Below are 19,667 nucleotides of genomic sequence, written 5' to 3'. Positions count from 1 at the left end.
AGGCTGGGGAGGGGGCATCTTAACTTGCCACTTCAGCTCATCTGAGCAGTTGAAGGGATGCTGAATACTGATATGATATTGAACAATAACCGGAGCCGCAGTTGGTCACTTTCAACCTGAAGTGGTTTGAAATACTGCGTGACACAGCCAGTCGCTTGCTTCTCACAGAGGATGACCCGACACCTTCTACAATGACATAAAGCAGTTTTTTTCTTCGATAGCCACTCAACAAGGGACTGTAAATCAACAGTAAATGCGTAAAAACAGTGCATGGTGGACGATTTATTGCAACACTGCAAATCCTTTTAAACAAATATTAAAATAAGACCCAAATCAGCCGGAACGTCTTTTAACAGGTCATGCTCACTTCAGTTTTTGAGCTGGGCCGGGGTAGCTCGCTGACAGGCTGTCAGAATTTACATCGATATTAATGTTTGATTAATAACTCAGCTCTCACTCTCAAGACCGGTTATGTTCTAAGTGTATATGTCTGTGATGTATGAACGAAATGCAAATGGAATCAACACAAATGATTGGAGCACAATGTTCTTTCCAGCGGTTAAACAGCACATTAGGACACATATATGAATGGATAAGTCGAACAGTTAAACAAATCTCCTGTTCGATAACGTGTCGTTATACAAACAGTCATGTAGCCAAACACACACACGTATAGAGAGAGAATTGCTGAAGAGGACAGCTTTCAGATTTGATAAGTGGAAGTGCGTTTCTACCGTGTGGTTTCAACCTGGGACCTTTACAAGTGCTCGTCAGAGTAGTGCTCAGAGTACCGCCTGAAGAGGCTTTTCGATTTCACAGAGAATACACTCTTCCCAGGAAGTGGGTGGAGAAGATAATTCTCTAAAAGAGGAAAGGAAAAAAAAAGGGAAACTAAAGAATTAATAAACCTTTTTAGTCGGCATAATCATTCATTTTGAACTTAAACTGAACAGAGCAACAAAACAAATCAGTTTTGGGGAAAGAATACATGTATTTTAATGCCCTCAAGCAAAACTAATTAAAGACGACACCTCATTTACATAAATAAGCATTATAATTTGCATGCATGCACAAGGGAATAGAGTCAGAAAAGAAAGCAATATTTTGCAGTCTGCTAATTTCATTTTATTCAGGATTTAAGCTTAATAAAGATTCATTTTGGAGGGGGAAAGGAAAATAATCAAAGGGGAAATTTGAACTATCTCCAAAGATGCAGCAGGCTTCTATTGAAAGGGCTCTTTCCGAGTCACCAGATGACTCCTAATCTGGAGTGGCACTTCCTGGCCCAGCTCCAACACCAACTCCTTGAAAGGTAAAAAAAATTTTAGAGCCCAATTTATTAGTATGCAGTTCTGGCATCGGGTAGAGAATTAATGGCGGTGACTGATAATGACTGTAATCGTGGCACAAATGGGGTGTTGAAATAGCAAACAACGGGCACAAGGCATGTAATGGGGATTTTATTAATTACCCGAGGTCCCTAGCATGAGCAGTCTCCAGGATTTACTGTGGCCATGCCAGCCGGTCGAGGAGGGGTCGGCCAGTCTAATCTGACAATGAAAGGGTCACTACAGAGACTGCAGTGTGGGCAAAAGGGAGTAAGGTGGCATGCTACAGCACTTAAAACTGCCTTACGATATTATGAGAGATACTAGTATTGAAAAGATGAGTGGAGTTGTATTCATTTGGCTTATTTATTGGGTTTGGACCATATCGAACATCAGAATCCCAGACTACAGTACTTCTCATTGAAAATGTGCTCATACGGCAAGTATCATGTCACATAAGAAAACAGATCAAAAGACCAGAAACAGTTCAGATAGATTACTTTTTCTTCAGGGTATTTTGATTAAGTTGTAGTAAATGCAGCCACCTACAATCTCTTTGTTGCCTATTAGAAAAAGAAATCAACATATGGTAGCACTGTCAGGTAGGATAGCCCATTCACACATCAACTCATCAACAAGAGAGGATTGATTAAAAGTCCTTTTTATTACTCACTGCATCCTTAATGGACGCTAGACTTTCAAAATGGAAGAAACAATTAGAGTTTTACTGCTTTGTGGGCACTACTGATTTATATAAATCACTGCACGGGTGTAAATTTTCCAATAAAAGACTGAACCACTCCTAGCATACATAATCAACATGTCCACGCTCGGTACTCACTCTACACTGGCACAATCTCTTTAAATTGGTAGGACTCAACAATCACACCAATTCAAGCACACCCAATCAACAGATTGTGCTTGATGAAATTTCTAAACTCTTTCGATATGCTTTAGTACTACTAATCATACCCAGCGCTTTCGCCCTCAAAAGACATCTTCCCAAGGCAAACAAACATGGCTATGAGTATTTATATGTCAGTGATGTATGAAGATGATATTGGAGTTTGCTTTAGTTCATTTAGAGCAGTTAATATGAACCCTGGAGTGATTTCCTCCAAAAGTCTGGTTTGTCCAGGCACGTGACAACGCTATCCTTGCATTCAGATGTGGAAAGCTACAGTAGTCAGATCTATTTGAGAAGGAGGTTCATCTGGAGTCCTTCTGACGCCAAGTGGAATGACTGCTGTCATATGATTTTAATGACACGGATGCTTTATGAAGGCAAACGGCCAAATCTAAGCCTGGCAAAGTGAACGTAGTTGTCCAGGGCTATGTGTTCACTGTGATACCCTCCACTGAAACATGAAACAGGTGGAGCCATGCTGTGCAAGGCACAATATAAACATGCCACTCCCTGTTATATAGTCAATAATCTGAATTTAAAATAGCATTTTAAAATTGGCTGGGTACCTAGATGCAATTAAAGTGATACTCCACCCAGAATCTATCTTTGGAGTGTCAAATAACCGCCCTGTGTAGGCTTGAAAGTTAGATGTTTTTGTCCTCATTGAGAAAGCGGCGGGGGTCAGCTTGTATTCATATCAGTTACAATAGATTGTAATGGGGAAAAGTTTTCACAGAAGAAAAAAGGTATTTAAACATCCAAAAACCTGAAAACCAATACTTCAGCATCGTCTACTTTTCTGCTGTCCAGCCATATGCTCAGTATGTTGAGTGCCTGTGGTTTCCCTCAATATATTTTTCTTCACATCAGGACAATGAACAGTGTTAAGATGTAAGCAGAGCACTTGGGCTGTTTTTATTTTCACCTTAAAAACGCGTCACTATTGCAATCCATTGTCCCAATTTGAACTAAATGCCCTGAGAGTATAGAAATAAAAGGCTTGCCCAGATTCTTCTTTTCCTCTGTCATCTCACACAGATACATAGACACACACACACCCTGAAACTAGGCAGCTGGGTTTTATTTCCGAGAGTAAAACCAACAGTCGTTGATAAAAGCATGAATGAAACTGTGAGGTGGTGTGTGTCCAGCTCCACAGTGTAATAACCCTGAAAACACGCATTCGAAACTGCGAAATTCCATTTCGATCAAGTGTTCTCGAAGAAAACATACATTTAACATTCTTAATAGTGACGTGAATCACTATTCACTGAGTAAGATTGTTTAAAGCTGGCAGTTTTGCTGTCAGCGAAAGCTCTAAAGTAAAAAAAAAAAAAAATCCGACATAAAAAATAAGGTTGCATTTATAAAGAGGGTGATGATGAACTTGGATGCCTTTTTGCTCAAGTCACATTGCGTGACAAAGGTGTGTGTATGTTGTACAGTATATTTATCTCATACTTGTGCCTGAGGGCAACTGTTGGTAACATAACCTCAGAAAATCTCACCATTCAGGTTCAGATTTTCTCTTTTTGTCATGCACTTGCTTTACGGTATGAGCAGTTTTGCACAGATTTGTTTTTTTTGGTAGACTCAAGCTCAGTTTTATCATTATTATTGTTATTATTTGTACCATAGTTTGAGTATCCCTAGTATCCAAGGCTGTTTATTAAAGACGAACACTTTCTCGTCTCTCTAAGCTCATAATGTTTGATTTGCACCCAAAAATAAGCGTCAGTCAACAATGATAGAAAACATTCTCTAACTCTCTATAAATGCCTTGTGTTTAAGTAAAGTTTCCCTGACAGAGGAATAGATTTTAATGAAACTGTTTTTATCACTTAACAAATGTTAATGAAACATCACCTGATCAGGCGGCTGCACAGGGGTGCAGCATCCACAGTCACTGAACAGTTAACACATTTCAGCTCCTGTGATTGCTGTTTTATCACCAAAATCAAAATATGCACGTTTTCAGAACCTTCCCTCATTCACGTGTTGTAACAAGGCTTTCACAAGTGGCTTGGCTCTAGGTTGTGTTTATAGTATTTCTGTGTACTTTGGTGTACCTTGTTTTATAAGGGGAAAAAAATTCACCTCCCACTTTACTTACTTTACTACATTAATAGGTCTTATAGATATTAATGTTGTTTACAAATGTAATGACAGTAAAAGGTCTATGTATGTTGAGAACCAAACTTGTTTCTTCATGTATTGTATTATAGTCTTTGACTTTGTTTCATTGCTGTAATGGAAAATACCAGTTTGAGACAAACACCAGAAAGTACATACCCCATTTACTTGTGAAATACCCAAGCTTTTTGTGTGTTTTTTTTTTTACCTGTTTCATGGGTGTGTGCATTTTTTTTTCTCCAAGTTGTGAGGTCATGTGTGAAAAATGTATTGAAAAACAGTCATGCCATAACATATCAAAACCGGTTTTTGCGTAATGATCTAGATATTTTCAAAAATATCTGCCCCATCTTAAAGCAGGCATTGAATGTTCCTTTCTTGTTTCGTTTGTTTTTTTTGGTCCTTGGCTTTTCTTTATTTTTTTTTGGTCCTGCGTCTGAGGTGAGAGGGAGAGACTTTGAAACTAAAGTTGGCAACATTCCTTGGCAGTGACACACACACACACACACACACAGACAGACGTATCACCTTATTGCTCACTTTTTGAACACATGAAAAACACAAAGAGCTGAACCAGATGTTCAGGTTCTGAGCTGAAAACAGGTTGCGTGTAAAGCAAGAGAAGTGTAACCATATATTATCTGAATAAATATTAACAACGTTTTGAAAAAAAACAAAACGTTCAAAAATAAGTTTTTGCAGTCATTGTGTTTCTGCGCTGCACTTCTCAGAGATGTGTTTTAACTCAAACAATGGATATTTGATATTCTCTTGACTATCTTTAAGTGTGTTGTATCAGTACGCACTCTTCTGTTTATTACAGATTTTCAAACTTTGTTGCTCCTTCTGGTAATGTAAAATCATCTCTCCTGGAGAGAGATTTTTGTTCCTAGAATGATCTTCCCAACAATCTGTAAACAGAACAACAAATGTCAAAAGCTTTTTTTTTAAGAATACACTGAACCAATTATTACCCGCTGTGAACAAGCTCCATGCTAGTCGGAAGCTCTGTTCCAGAGGTGTCTGAGACAGGCGTGTTGCCTCACCTGGTCCTGTGTTTACCTCAGATGGTGGGATTAGGAAGCAGCCATGTGGAAGATATGACTTTAATCCATCGTGCCTTTACTTGGCACTCAGACACGGTCCTCTGCAACACTTCCGCTCTCCTAAAGGTAGAGCAACGCCCTTAAGGAATAAGAGAAATATCAACAGCCTTTTGAGACTCCCGGAGTGTGATATAGCAATATTTTGACAGCTAGCTTGTGGAGGAGGGTCGCAGGTGGGCTGTTTGGGGATCAGTGAGAAGGGGTGTTATGATGATGTCTTATAGTGTTTCTCCAGCAGTCATCAACCAGGCGATAGATTCAGATGCGCAAGATAGATCAGTGCATCATATACTGTCCAAAGCAGGACATAATTGAACATTGGATTTGTGCCTGGCCTCTGCCAAACCCACTCTCATATTCCTTTTACATTTTATAACTTATTGAATATGAAACTATCTTCCAAGCTACATGAGCACATAAGAGTGCTTTAAGTCTCTGGAATGTTGTGTTTCCAAGGAGAAGTACACCCGTTCAGATTTTTGTTGCCTTTTTAATTGACTAGCCATTGAACGGAGACTCATAACTTGTCACAAGGGAGGCTTGCCTCGATAACTTACCTGTAAGTACATAATGTTTGGTCCATTGGTGCACCCCAGCACTTTATGAAGTAAACAAGCTGCACAAATTGAGTTTCCACATTTACAGTATTTTACTGTCTATTTGCCTGACAATGTCTCTTTTAGTTTGATCTTAGAAAATTAAGAAAGTTGTGTTAATGAAACTTTTTTTTATGTTGAGAAGGCAGTAAGTAAAAACTTTCTCATAAAACAGTTATTTCATACAGCTGCTCATTTGCTGAAAAATTACACCACAAGTACTAAATAATAAAGGCAATTCTTAGGAGGCCGGCCCAACTTCTGTCCTATGGTAACTTTGTTTGATAACAGAATACGTTTCACACATGGACCACGGTCAAATCTATAAATTATTGTCCGTATAATTTACATTAAGTTTTTTTTTTATCACCATTCAGGAGACAGTGCTACTGTGAGAGTTTACAGCGCTATCCATGTGTTTTTCGGTCAGAGGACCCGCCCTTGATGTTGTAACCACATCACCACCTCCATCACAAACGATAGAAAAGCAAAACTCTTATTTATCCAATGTGCTGATAATTAAGCCGTTCTCATTAGTGACATAATTGGAAATGTAATTAGCAATAGTAATAGTTATTGCATTTAAATACCTTTTCTCTTTAGTTATCAGGCTCATTCAAACTGGTAATTAGCAGTCATGAGAATTTCATACTTTTGTCCTTATTCATTTTGGTCACCAATTATGTCTGTTGTATTTTTCATCAATAAATCATTACCACATTCATTTAGATTTTTCAATAAACATACAAACACTGTGCTACAAACTACAACTGTTTTTTTAACAGTAGCACTGTTCCATCTGCTTATTGTTTCAGCTTAACTTCTGAAACAGGAAAAATGGGCTTTATGGGAGGTGTCGTCTTCATTTTGAGAAACACAAAATGTTACCAAGAGCACCTTTAAAGCTGACATGTTTCATTTGCTTGACCTTCATCGAACAAGCCCCCCCACTTTCTTCTTCTGCTTTAACCAGCTGCGGCCAAAAAATGCGGGATGCTCCCTTGGTCACACCTGGATGAAAAAGTGTGTCAGGATTCTCGGCTTTCCCCTGTCGGGCTTTAACCTTTTTACATCAATCTGTTTGCACCCGAGAGGTTGCTTTTCAACATAGAAAAATTGTTCTCACAAGATTTAAGTGATTTAAGTCTCTCATTTCAAAGAAACTACATGTGGTGGTAAACAGCTGTTTTATGTTTATCTACAGAAATCAGATGGCGGTAGAGTGAGTCACGGCCAGAGGCGATAACTCCTCAGCGGATTCAGCTTCAGGACAGATTGTTCCACTGGAAGGTGAGTCTTAAACTTATATTTGTGTCTCTTTGCTCATGGTATACCAACGTTTGCTGCCAAATTTAATAACAAATGTATCCAATAGCTAAAACATTTCAAGTATAAATTGGGGCTGAATTGGTTTGCCATCATCGAGAAAGCGATTTGTAATTCAGTTGCATGAAAAAGCGTTTCATACAGTTGTCATTAATTGTCTGTTTCCGTCTGCGGGAAACAAATTATTGGATCATTGACTTTACTTTCGCAAAACACAAAATGCGGCTTGTAATGTGCAGTATTGGTGTCTCCGCTCCATGTTGGAGTTGCACCTCTGTTTCGATGAACAACTTAATTGTCTCAAACGTGCACGCAAGCAGCACGCACGAGTCATGATACCCCAAGGCCTAGATTAATTAAGCTATGGAAACCCACGAGCAGAGAGCATTCGACAGGTGCCTGTTTGCCTTGGTATGGGACTTGTTTTTGGCAGTGGTGCAGTGGCTCATTATAAATCTATAATTAAGTTACAATTTTATTTGCTTTTTTTTTAACATACCGTCATAGGGGATCAACAGGGCTTAAACTCTGATTCTGTTAAGGGCACTCTTGGCTATATTGCAATCGTATCCTCCTTTCTTCCTCAGGAATTATACTTTGACAAATGTGTGAATGAGAGGCTGAGAGTGATGCTGTGTGTGTCACTCACGCTCTTGTTTTCAACTTGCTGTTGAGGCGCATCTCGTAATTCATAAAATCTCTTGATTTGTTCTTAATCCAAAACAAGCTGATTTGCACTCCCTCCTCCTCCTCCTCCTCCTCCTCCTCCTCCTCTTACTCCCATCCTCTGTATATCAGCACAAAAACAAACATCGCACCCTCCTGCTGGCTGAAGGGATGGTCCTCAGAACCCCCACAGTTCAGCTCATCCCGTGTTGGGGCGTGTTGGCAGCGCTAAGTGAATGCGATGAAGCGGCTCTCTCAGGGCAACGTCTGTTATTTTGAGTCACCTGCCAGCAAAGAGGGAGGGTGAGATGCCCAGCGGGGGCCTGAAGGAGGGATGAGCGGGCCTGAGGGAGAGAATCCCCCTGCCTGCAGGGTGGTCAGGCTGAATGAGAATCCCCACCACGGCGGTAACGTTTGCCAAGAGCTCGCTCAAGCTAACAATGTGGCCTGTGGAGGGGCAGACTGGGAAGGAAATTGAGGTTAACAACATTGTTACATATTAAACAGGGCTCGTCTGTGTGCATAGGATATGGAATGGTAAATCCTTGAATAGTCAAGCATGTTATTTAGTAATGAAATCCGTAAAACATTTTATCAACTCAAAATGTTTGTGGTTCTAAGGATCAAAAAGACCTATAGTGAGGTTATGTTTGCTGTGGAAAGCTGCTGTACAGACAATGTTGAGTTTAGAATAACTTAGTATGTAATTCTAATTAATTTATTGCTTCTGTAGCAAAAGAACAATCTGCATTTCTTAAAACTCAAATTTCAGTATAGTTAAATCTGAAGCTAACAAGACGTCCACAAACTTTTCTCAAGTGAAGGGACTAGTCAGCAATTATGAATATTATGAATGTTTTCACAGGTGCTAAATGTACATTACAGTACAGGTCTGAGGACTGGTTTTCACAGCCAAAGCCTTACTAGTGAATCTCACTGCTTTCTTTTACTCTTTCCCCCACTGTGCTTTGCCCAGGGGAGAGACGCCTTCTACGTGTTGTAATAAGGGTAGCTGATATAATGAAGGTCATTGTAATCAGAGCTAATGTGCCAAGGAGTCAAGACACTGTAGCTTTATTTGCCAGCAAGGCCTGGCATTTGGTACCCATGGGGATCAGGCTGATAGTGTTATCTTTGCTAACCTGACTCTAATACAGGCCTTGCTCCGCTGTTTGTGTCAGTGTCGGAGCTGAACTTCTCCCAGTGATCCCTTCCATGTGTGGATGGGCATGGATTGGGCTCCACTTCGCTCCATCCTGGTTAAATCCCATCCCAAGGTGTTTGGCTTCTCTCAGTTCACACGCTGTATTTAAAGAGCCGTGCGCTCCCTCTCTCTGACTGTCTGACTTGGAAAACAGACTGGGCTCGCATAGGCTGCAATTGAATGTACTTGACATAGAAACATTACATTGGTGTCTGCTGAGGACTGGCTCGTAAGAGATGACCTCTAAATCTAATCCTGTCCCTCAGGATATGCAAATGTCCTCAGCTCAAATTTGATTTGTTTTTGTCAGTTCAGGACACAGCAGTTTGTTTACAACTGTTATCCCACACAGTGTAAAAAATACGGATGATGCACATACGTAGCTTTACTTTATAAGACGTTTTATAACCTTGCTCACCAGACTGTTTTGATATTAACGTCTTGTATAAATTTGCCTTAAACTTTGGCATTGAAATTCTTTTTTCTTAGCTAATCATTCTGCATGACGAGATGAATTGTAGAGCAAGGCTTAGCTATCAAACTGAAGTCCGATGAGATGATCCAACTACAGTAGTGAAACATTTACTGTAATTACTGTATTTAGTTATTGTTGAGGTTATTTGTAAAATTGGTTGATAGAATAACTAAACATGTTAGGATATGCCAGGCCATTGGCTAGGCCATTGTCAAAACTTGAGCTGTCAGTTCTGAAACTACACTTTCACAACTGTCTTGGTCATCATTTTTCATTCCCTGAGAATTTTACATCAGAGATCTGATGACCCATATGTGACTGGATATTCATCAGGAACCCCTAAGTCCATATAATCAGAAACAAAACCCATCTCTAGTGGGGATCCTCAGAAGAACTTGAAGGTTGATTACCATTTCTCTTATTTTTTCATACTTGCCTTTTTAATGTGCCGCTTTCTGTAAGAAACATCAAAGGCCTTTTTGCCTATTCATCTGAGCACCTCCAGAAAAAAAAGGCTACCCATATCTAACCCCATGCAAGTCCCCTGGTCCCATCATTCAAACTTCCAAGCCTCTCTTTGTGGCTTCCTGGAGGACCACGGTGAAATGATCTCTTTTGTTTCGCATCATTAGTTCCATCTGTTGTGCGAGCAGGCCTGTCTGTTCCGGAGCATGGCAACGTGATGGTCGCCAGGGGCGATTGGAGACGCTACCGTCCCGGTGGCTTGTGGCTCGACCTCCGCCGCCACCATTGCCACGTCCGTGATCCCCATGACACTCTCACACTCGCTTGACTGTTTTTACTTATTTATTCATACATCTGGAGAAAATAGAAGCGCACGTGTGCTTCATATGCATGAAATACAGTTAATTTAGTGGCTTTTTGAGGGAAGGAATTTAGCGGTGTGATGTTCTTTTTAACCTTATACAGCATCATTCATACACTGTAGTTGAAGAGCAGTTTATAAAGTTGAGATAGTAAAGCAACATATACTTTTTGAACAATTTTTAATCTGTGATTGTATGCAATTAAATACAAATCACCCAACTTGTCATTGTATGTCCAGTCTATGTTGAAAACATGCTTTAGTAGGTCAGATTTGTTTGCTTATTTTCTTGCAGTCAGGAGTAAATGATGCACCAAACAGATGTAGCATTTTCTCTCAACAAGGAAATATTTTATTCATGATTTACATGAATGATAAATCTTCAGAAAGTCTTAGCGCTGATGGGCATACACAATTTAACATCTGTCTTCCTCAGAATAATTAATCGCATACCAGAACACTTGGGACCCTGTGTTGGATTTTTCCTCTCACTTTACTTGATCTAATTACTTCTTTAAAAGCAAAGCATTCTTTAAAGAAGACTGGAATGATAAACATACCAGCCATACACTTCGCTAAAGAGAAATCCAGGAAAGGTGCAGGAAAATCGTGCTCTTGCAAAGACTTTTTAGTCCTGTCACTGGGAAACCACGCACACCCCTCCATACCTAAGACAGGGAATTGTGGCCTTACGTTATAATTATAATTCCTAATTCCCAAATGAGTATTTCCATAATGTCTCCCGAGTGAATTGCTCTGGCCTTATCACCATAGTGTGAATGTACAGCACAAGGGCATCTGTGTGCATATCAATGCAGAGATCACCAGATCATTTTCATTGAAGACGGAGCCATCAAAGGTCATAGCCATCGAAATGACCTAACCTTGCAATGTAACACCTGGGTGTAAAAGTGGACTCATCCTATCTACTGGGATGGGTGTAATGTACCTCTAATGTATAAAGTGCGGAAATAAAATAAGAGTTATAGGTTGGTGGAGGAGGTTCAGTGTGGGCTGTAGAATCCTGTAACTGAATAGGGTGAAATAGCTGTGTTGGTATCACCCGAGGTGACAGACTATTGCCAAAGTGCTGTATTTGTTGGAACCATTATGAAATAAAGGCATGCGAAAAAGGCCAATATTCAGTTTGAATTGATTCCTGGAAAACTCCAGAAGTGAATATGCTTTCATTTTGATAGTATTACTATGGACAGAATGTGTTGTGTCAGTTTCACCTCGCCATTACTTTGCTCCATTAAGCCAAAACTGACTGATTTTATTTCTGCTCAGTCTATTTTCTGTGATAAAATGAAAATGGGAGAGCTTTATTAAGTCTGAGTGACACCTAAAGCGGAGAGCCAACAGGAAAATAAGTCATGTGGGATCTAGTTTCAGTTCATTTTTGCTCAATTCCCATCTCCTGATCAAATACTGCACTTTCCAGTAGGGGCCTAATGGGAGTGTCAAGTTCACCAAGGGCCTCTCTCTTCCTCTGACTCCATTACCTGATAACAGCACTGGTTTTGGCACTTATTTGCACAGTGCAGTTAAGCTATGTGTGTGCTGTGCACATTTGTAGGAGGTCGTAATTGAAGCTATATTGAAGCCATTTTATTAATTTCTACAAACCTTCCCTGCATATGTGTCCAAGTTGCTTTGGGCACTAACCCATCTCATTTTCTTTCCTGTACTCGGACGATTTGAACTGTTCTTTTTAGTGAAGCTTTTGAATGCTGCTCCCCTTTAAGCCAAACAAACATGACCACTGATGTCTTGGGTTCAGGGCCTTTCAAACAACCTTTCAATAAAACAAGCTCAGCTGCGAGACATACAGGATCTCTCATGCTGGGCAGCCCCGCTGGAAATACCCTCCCTCCTGTTTCAAAGCCATCAGCTTTTGGTTCCCCCAGGAGAGCCCGCATTATCCTGCAGGGTTTATTTAAACTTGTTGGGAAGGTCTTGCCTTTTTTCATACAGTAGGTTATGTGACATTTAGGAGAACCTCACTAGATATGATTTTATTTGGCTTATCGATCCAAATTTCAAGACCATAGGTGCCATTTTCCTGCGGGAGGGAAATGGCGGCAGGTTTTTGATCTGGCCCGCGCGGTGCTGGGTGGGCCACACCTGCAGCTCATCTGCCTGTGGCATAAGCAAAAGGATGATGGATGCTGAGATGCCTGGGCTGCCTGCTGTGTTTGCCAGACTTTTAGCACTTTGCGAGTGACAGTAACCTGAAAGGTGAGAGGAGCAGCAAGAGAGGGAAGGAAGGAGAAAGACAAATGAGGAGAGATGACAAAGGCATCCTTTACAGCTTGATACTGAGGTCCCTGACTTGTTTTTATTGACCTTTTCTCTTTTCTTCCCCATATCTATCTACAGTATAAGATATGCCACTTAAATAAATGTCATTTGACCATCTCTGGTTTCAGTGTCACACACTGACATGTGGTATTTTGATAGAATTCATTCGTTCGTGTGGATAGTATATCCATTCTAGCTGTTATAATGCATCCCCTTACTGTATATAGAGCGGCATTTTCCCGAATATAGCCACTTGCAGTGCATCCTTTTTTAAATCACTCCTCCTTAACTGCCTCTTAAATCGTCGAACTGGTCGGTCTCAGTGTGTTACTTTTTTCTACCATCTTGGGAGGACAACTATGCTTTGGCTGAGACATTATTGGACCATTAAACCGCTGCCCCTCCCACTCTCAAGCACTTTCAGTTCTGTATAAATGCATCGGAATTACTTCCAGAGGGGGGGTGGTGCAAAAAGACCACAGGAAAGGCTACTTATTCTCTTAATGATGTCTTGTCCTTTTAAAAGTCGTCATCTTCATTCACAAATGGATGAGTACGGCAGAGGAGCACCCCAGGGACTGAGGTCATCCCAACCTTCTTGTCCCAGCACAGGAAGTTACTTTCTATGAGGCAGGACAGTTTGCATTAAAGTTGAATTTGTTGACCGGGGTGGGGAGAGTGCAATGCCACATTCCACATAGTAATTTAGTAGTATTTGCGATTAGTTTCCTGCCCACTAATAGCTGTGGCAGGAGAAACAGTGTAAACACAATATTTGTGTTTTTGAATGAGTGTCAAAGCTGAATCCTTAGTTGACAGAGGCCAGAGATCTTCTTTATGAATGGCTGTGTTGATTGTTTTCATATATTAAAACTGAGCAATGTTAGCTTCATCTACTTGTTATAAATACAGAGTATTTTAATTTAAGCATGCATTGTGAAAGAAGTTAGGAATTCTTTTTCCTGGGCGTGTACAAAAAGATAATCCATCCATTGGCAAGCTAGGTCATTAAACTATCATCACCCATCCATTATGGTTTGTGTCATGGTTACAGAAATGAATTGTTGCTGATCTCGGACAAACAGTGGAATTTATTAAGTCAAGGTTTTGACTGCTAAAGCCGAGGGAGCTACTCAGTAGCATAAAAAAAACCATTGCAAGCAGCATTTTTTAGTAAAACAACACAAAAACTCAAATATATCCTTGTGTAAAACAGTCACACATTATTGTCCCCATCAATTATAGAAACATTACCCTTTAAATGTAGAATACCAATTTTTTAAATGTATTTATTTAAGGTATGGATATTTGGACATTAAGTTAACAGTCTTGTTAACCTCAATGTATCTTAAGGCTTGATAAAAGATAAAAGCCCAAATGACTATACCTTCACCTTTTTAATGATACAATTTTTCTCTTACCTCTTTTACAACAACTCTGTCCTATTGAACGAATGAGTGAATGAATATCTGCATTGATGATTTGATTTAACTGGAAAAATTGAACAGGTGAAAGTTTGAAAGTACTGCAAGATTTGTCACAAAGTTTAGTTCACATCTGATCAAAATTCTTGATTTATACATTTTGTCTATTCAGAGGAGAGAGTCACTTAATACAGGTTTGACTTTTCTGTGACATAGGAAGAAGTATAAAATCAATAAAAACACAAGTGGATTTCCATGACTTTTCCAAGTTAACTTAATACATTTTAAAGGATCATTCTGGAAGTAAATGAGGAGCCATACTGACACAGTGGTAAGAAAATACCACTGTAGATTTACAATATAACACTAATTTATTTTTCAATCCCGGCACCTTTGGGCTGCCTACAAGCACACGCCTACAATCACGCGGGTGAGGTGTAGTCAGTGATATACATGACATGCGTCTCTAAGGACCCTCTGATTTGTATAATATCCTTCAGACAAGGTCATAGCAGTGCCTACGTCTTTGAAGATAGAGGAAAGAGAACATGTTCCCCCTTCATTGTGCCTGTGGAATAGAACAAACGTGAGATCACGGTGTCGAGGGGCTTCCACTCTTCAAAGTTGATATGAATCAGACATGAAACGTTTTAGATAAAGTGATAGTTATCTTGATTGCTGGCGCCGTCCGTTGAATAGACAAGAGTAACGCGCAGGGAAGCTGAATAGCTGTGTTTTAGTGAGAAATCCTCGGGAAACGTATCCATCTGGCGTATGAATAATTTAGATGGCTCAAGTTGGTTCCTGTTGCTGTTGTGTTTGCGCTCAGCTTTCTCTCTCAGCGCAGCACCCCCACCACCACCCTCCCTCCCTCCCTCCTTGACATCACTCCTGAGGCTTGTTTGTGATGCTTAAAGGGAAGTTGGGCCACATGAGGAATCGTGGGGAGGAGAGACTCACTTTCCCTCTCTCTGCTGTGATTTCTGTCTCCCTTCTTCTGTCTCTTCTAGACCTACACAAACCTCAGATAAACAGTTTAAACACCCACAGACACACACAGACTCCTTCACACCCACACCGGCACATTGCATATGGAGACACTGTAGATGCGCTCTGTTCTAAACATACAGTACACCTTTTTGAAGTTTGAAAGGCTTGGAGTTCAATAATTAAAATCTGATCATTAGTCTGCGCTGAGGATTTTGTTAATAAGACTGGGTGTGACCGATAATAGATTTTTACGTGGCACTTATAAATACATTATGCAGCACTTAACAGAGAAGCATCAGAGTTGGTGAAAGTTCTTCCTATATGAGTGTAGGGAGTTTAAAATGGACTCAAAGTGCTGAATAGCATAACTGACCCCCCAACTAAGCACACGTACACGCACACATACAATGATTCCACTTACACTAAATGTAAATCTCACCATTCCAATTGCACACATAAAGCTATATACCAAATGTGCACATACGCCTGCAAAAAAACCCAACACATGTTCTGACAAAAGCATGCAGAAGTGTTTGTGGACTCACATAACACACAAACATGGAAGTCCACCAATATGCCAAGCCAGCTTTACTTGCCCTGCATTGATTAAGTCATTGTAAAAATGAGAACATGCTCAGGTTGAGTTGTGTCCTCTGGTGTAATCCAGTCCCTGTCTTTAAAGGAGCCAGTCAGGATGAGGAGGGTGTGGGGCGGGGGGTGGGGGGTAGGAGGAGGGAAAGACTGAGAGAGAGAGAGAGAGAGAGAGAGAGAGAGAGAGAGAGAGAGAAGGAGCGAGAGGGAGGGAGGAGGAGGGGGATGTGACAGGCCCTTGGAATCTCAACCTCTCTCTCCTGGCGCCCGCACTAATCAACCCCTGTAATTTATGCAGAAAATATGATTTATATTTAATTTCACTACACTTGCATTGTTAATTTGAGATGTAATTAACGCGTCGCCACGGCAACTAATTTCTCAATGCCGTAAATTATCACCGCCTTTTCATCAAAATTCAGTTACTTTGGCTCCTGTGTGCAGTGTTGTGATGCAATTAGGTTACCAGGGCAACCCCAAAGTGTTAATTTTCTTTTGTTATACTGCAGCGAGGCAGAAGTTTTTGTACCACAAGTCATATTCACTTTTTTGGAGAACAAAGCACTTGGATTTTTTTTTCTTAAAAAAGGGGGGACATGGGTGTTAAACGGTGCCTGTGGCACATGCTGCTTGTGAACACTAGTATACAACGCTGCATGCTGCTTTTCCCATATACTGAACAGATTGATTGCTGAGAATTCTCTGCTATTGCAAGTAGAGGTGTTTCAAAGTTGTCCTTTGGGAAAGGGCATATTTGTCAGAGCGAATCTATATAAATGAGAAAGTGTTCATTGTTCAAATTTAAGAGAGCTTGGTCTTTCTTCCTCCTTCTCTCTCACTTTCTGTCTCATACATACAAACACGCTCACACATACACACCACATCGCATTTTCAGTACTCGCACTCCTTTTATTCCCCCAACAGCGACTGTGAAATGACTCAATATTTTAATCAACTGTATCTAATTTGCACTCCAGCAGAAGATAGGGCCACATGTGTGCTGTTGTTGCCCTGGCTGGCAGTGAGTATGCCCACCGGATGCCTCTGAGCCGCCCTGGATTGCCACGCTTGCCAGTCTCTGTGGCCCACTCGGCGTGTCCGTCTCCAATCCATCCCCCCTTAGCTAGTCTTCAGTGGAAATATCAGGTCATTGGCTGCTAAGCTCTGGTTAACTGCAAAGGTAATTAAATTTGTAAGCAGGCTTTTTGAATCTTTTTAGCCTCTTCGGTAATACCAGCAGGGATTACAGCGTTTTTGAAGCACATCCCCGTTTTGACGCCCTGGCAGAGAGGGGCCAAGTCCAAGTGACCAGACAGGGTTCACAGCAGCCAAAGCCCAAACTGACTGACAGATCCAGAGACATGATGTCTTCTTTACTGTGACGATACACAGGGAGGAATGTCAGGGAAATTGTTGGTTATTTCAAAGACCATCCTGTGCAGCCAGATGTAGTGCGTGTGTGTGTGTGTGTGTGTGTGTGTGTGTAATTTGTTTTTCTAAAATAGTCAAAACAAGTTATTTATTATTTGATGCCCTCAAAATCAGTAGCCAAACATGTGGTCAACGCATTCCTTTTCCTTGTGTCTTTTTCATCGTCAATGGTGCTACCATGGCACCCATTTGCCTCATTTGTGGTACAGAAGAGAAGGAGACTAGGAGGTGGGGGGAGTTCTTTTTCACATCACAATATTGTCCCTGCTGACTTTAAACTACAGTGTGACATTATTTGCAAAGACAGCATAATATAAGAGGGACTCATTGTACGCTGTCTGTGTGTGTGTGTGTGTGTGGGGGGGGGGCATAGGGAGAGCCTGTTTCTCACAAGGTAACGACATTGATTTAAAAAAAAAAAATCTTTCTGATATAATTTTGCCTGTTTTAGAGCATTACCTAATAAATGATAAAGGAGTGATACTGGTTCCTGTGTAGATTACATGGAAGCTATTTGATTGTAACTACAACCTCCAGTGCTTTGATCCCTCCCTGTCTGATCTTTTAACTATAGATTAACTTCACCTCAGAGTTTAAAACATGCTTGCGCTTGCCTTGTTCATCACACTGGTAAACACCAGACATTATGTAGAAACTCCTAAAATGTATAATGTGTTTCACCATCTCCAAAACAAGGCGGTTATGTAGGGACTGTTTCTTCTTCGTAGCAGCAGTCCTGTTTTGAAACAAAGTTAGCGGCACGATTGTCTGCAGAAAGCAACTAACAAAGTCGTTTGTCCACTGATGTCAAACTTTGTCTAAATAACAATTAGAAGTCACAATGAGGCTGAACTGCCTAATCAAAAGCAGTGTAATAGGACATCTAACCTGTCTGGTATGTCGGGCAAGTCTTGCTTGATTAGAACAACATAGACAAAATATTCTCGCCATTGTCCTGGTGGATGCAAAGTACGAGTGTGAGGAAAGGTCATAGACGAAGTTTTTATGTAACTCGCTCTGTAAAAACACTAAGTTGATTAGACTTGTTTATTTATTCGGGTCCAAAAGAGTATTTGCTTTTGTCACATTTATTCCCATTTTGCCAGCACAAGGGGCCCTGGAAGACGAGTTACCAAGGAACACAAAATTTTAATTAGTGTATTTTAATCATTCAGGCTTTTCAAGCTAATCCACAGACTCCTGAGAATTCCCAAGATGCAGCTCTGTGCTGCTTTACCATTTATTGTTGAGTCTATTATAATTACTGTTAGCAGGTGGGGGCAGGGAGACGTTTATTATGTTTTTCCATCTTTATTATAATTACTAGAAAAAATGAAAGGATGCTGTTTCATTAAGTTTAGAGATGATGCCATTTTCCCCCTGTTTTTCCCCTCAATCTCCTTCCTGCCTTTGTTCCATAAGGCTATTGTACTGGCTTTCATTCCAGGGCTTTCATACATTGCACAGCTTTATGAGAAAAAAACAACAAAAAGAAACAGATCTCTTATTGAGAACAGAAGAGGGGAAAGATGGTCTTAAAGAACTTAATTTCTGAGAGAGTTTCTTTCTTTCTTTTTTTTTTCCAAATCCAAGCAGTGCTCTGAGAATGAAGTTGACGCATCCTCTGAAACACAAATGTTTAATAGAGTTGGACTGGGATCAGAACAGAAATGCAAAAAGTAGAGTACGTTTGCCTCTCTTTCACAGTCGTCAGTAATGACAGATAAGAGGACTGCAGTAAATCTTTAAGCCCCATGCTTTTGGTGCTCTGCAGGGATTTTAGCATCTTCCAGAAATATTTAATGTTTGTCTGTTTGTTTAAATACTATTTTGCCACTCCCTCCTCCTCTTGAGTCCCAAATGTGCAGCACTTGTGTATCTAAAACAATCAGGCAGCTGAAGCCTTGAACCAAATAAATGGGTGTTTTCTCTGTTAGATTTCTTTTTGTACTCCTGTTTGTGATACTTCTCAGAAGTTAAGAGTATATAGACAACCAACTTTTAGCACAACAGTCTTTTTTTAAATGAGGAGAGGCTGCATTTAAAGCTGAATGTGTCTTTGTGTGTGTGAGAGGGAAAAAGATGTCAGCCATTTCTGTGGATGCCATATGGGTTGACTAGTTGATCGGAGCTTGTAGTATGGTTATGTTGGAGTCAACTACATCACATAAAACTTAACGCTTGCCATCATTTCAATGTCTGTCAAGGGCACCATTTTGGCAATGGATCTCATCAATTTTCTTAAGTGAGCAGATCTGAAGCTGTCACATGGCTAGAAAGCAATAAGCTAAAGAACTTTATTTCAGAATGATGTCATTAGATTTCCAGTTCTGTGAATGGATGCTGTGCCGTAAGTCTTT

The sequence above is a fragment of the Enoplosus armatus genome, chromosome 8 (assembly GCF_043641665.1).
Source record: "Enoplosus armatus isolate fEnoArm2 chromosome 8, fEnoArm2.hap1, whole genome shotgun sequence".
Classification (NCBI taxonomy): Eukaryota; Metazoa; Chordata; class Actinopteri; order Centrarchiformes; family Enoplosidae; genus Enoplosus; species Enoplosus armatus.
This window is presented reverse-complemented; position numbering follows the sequence as displayed.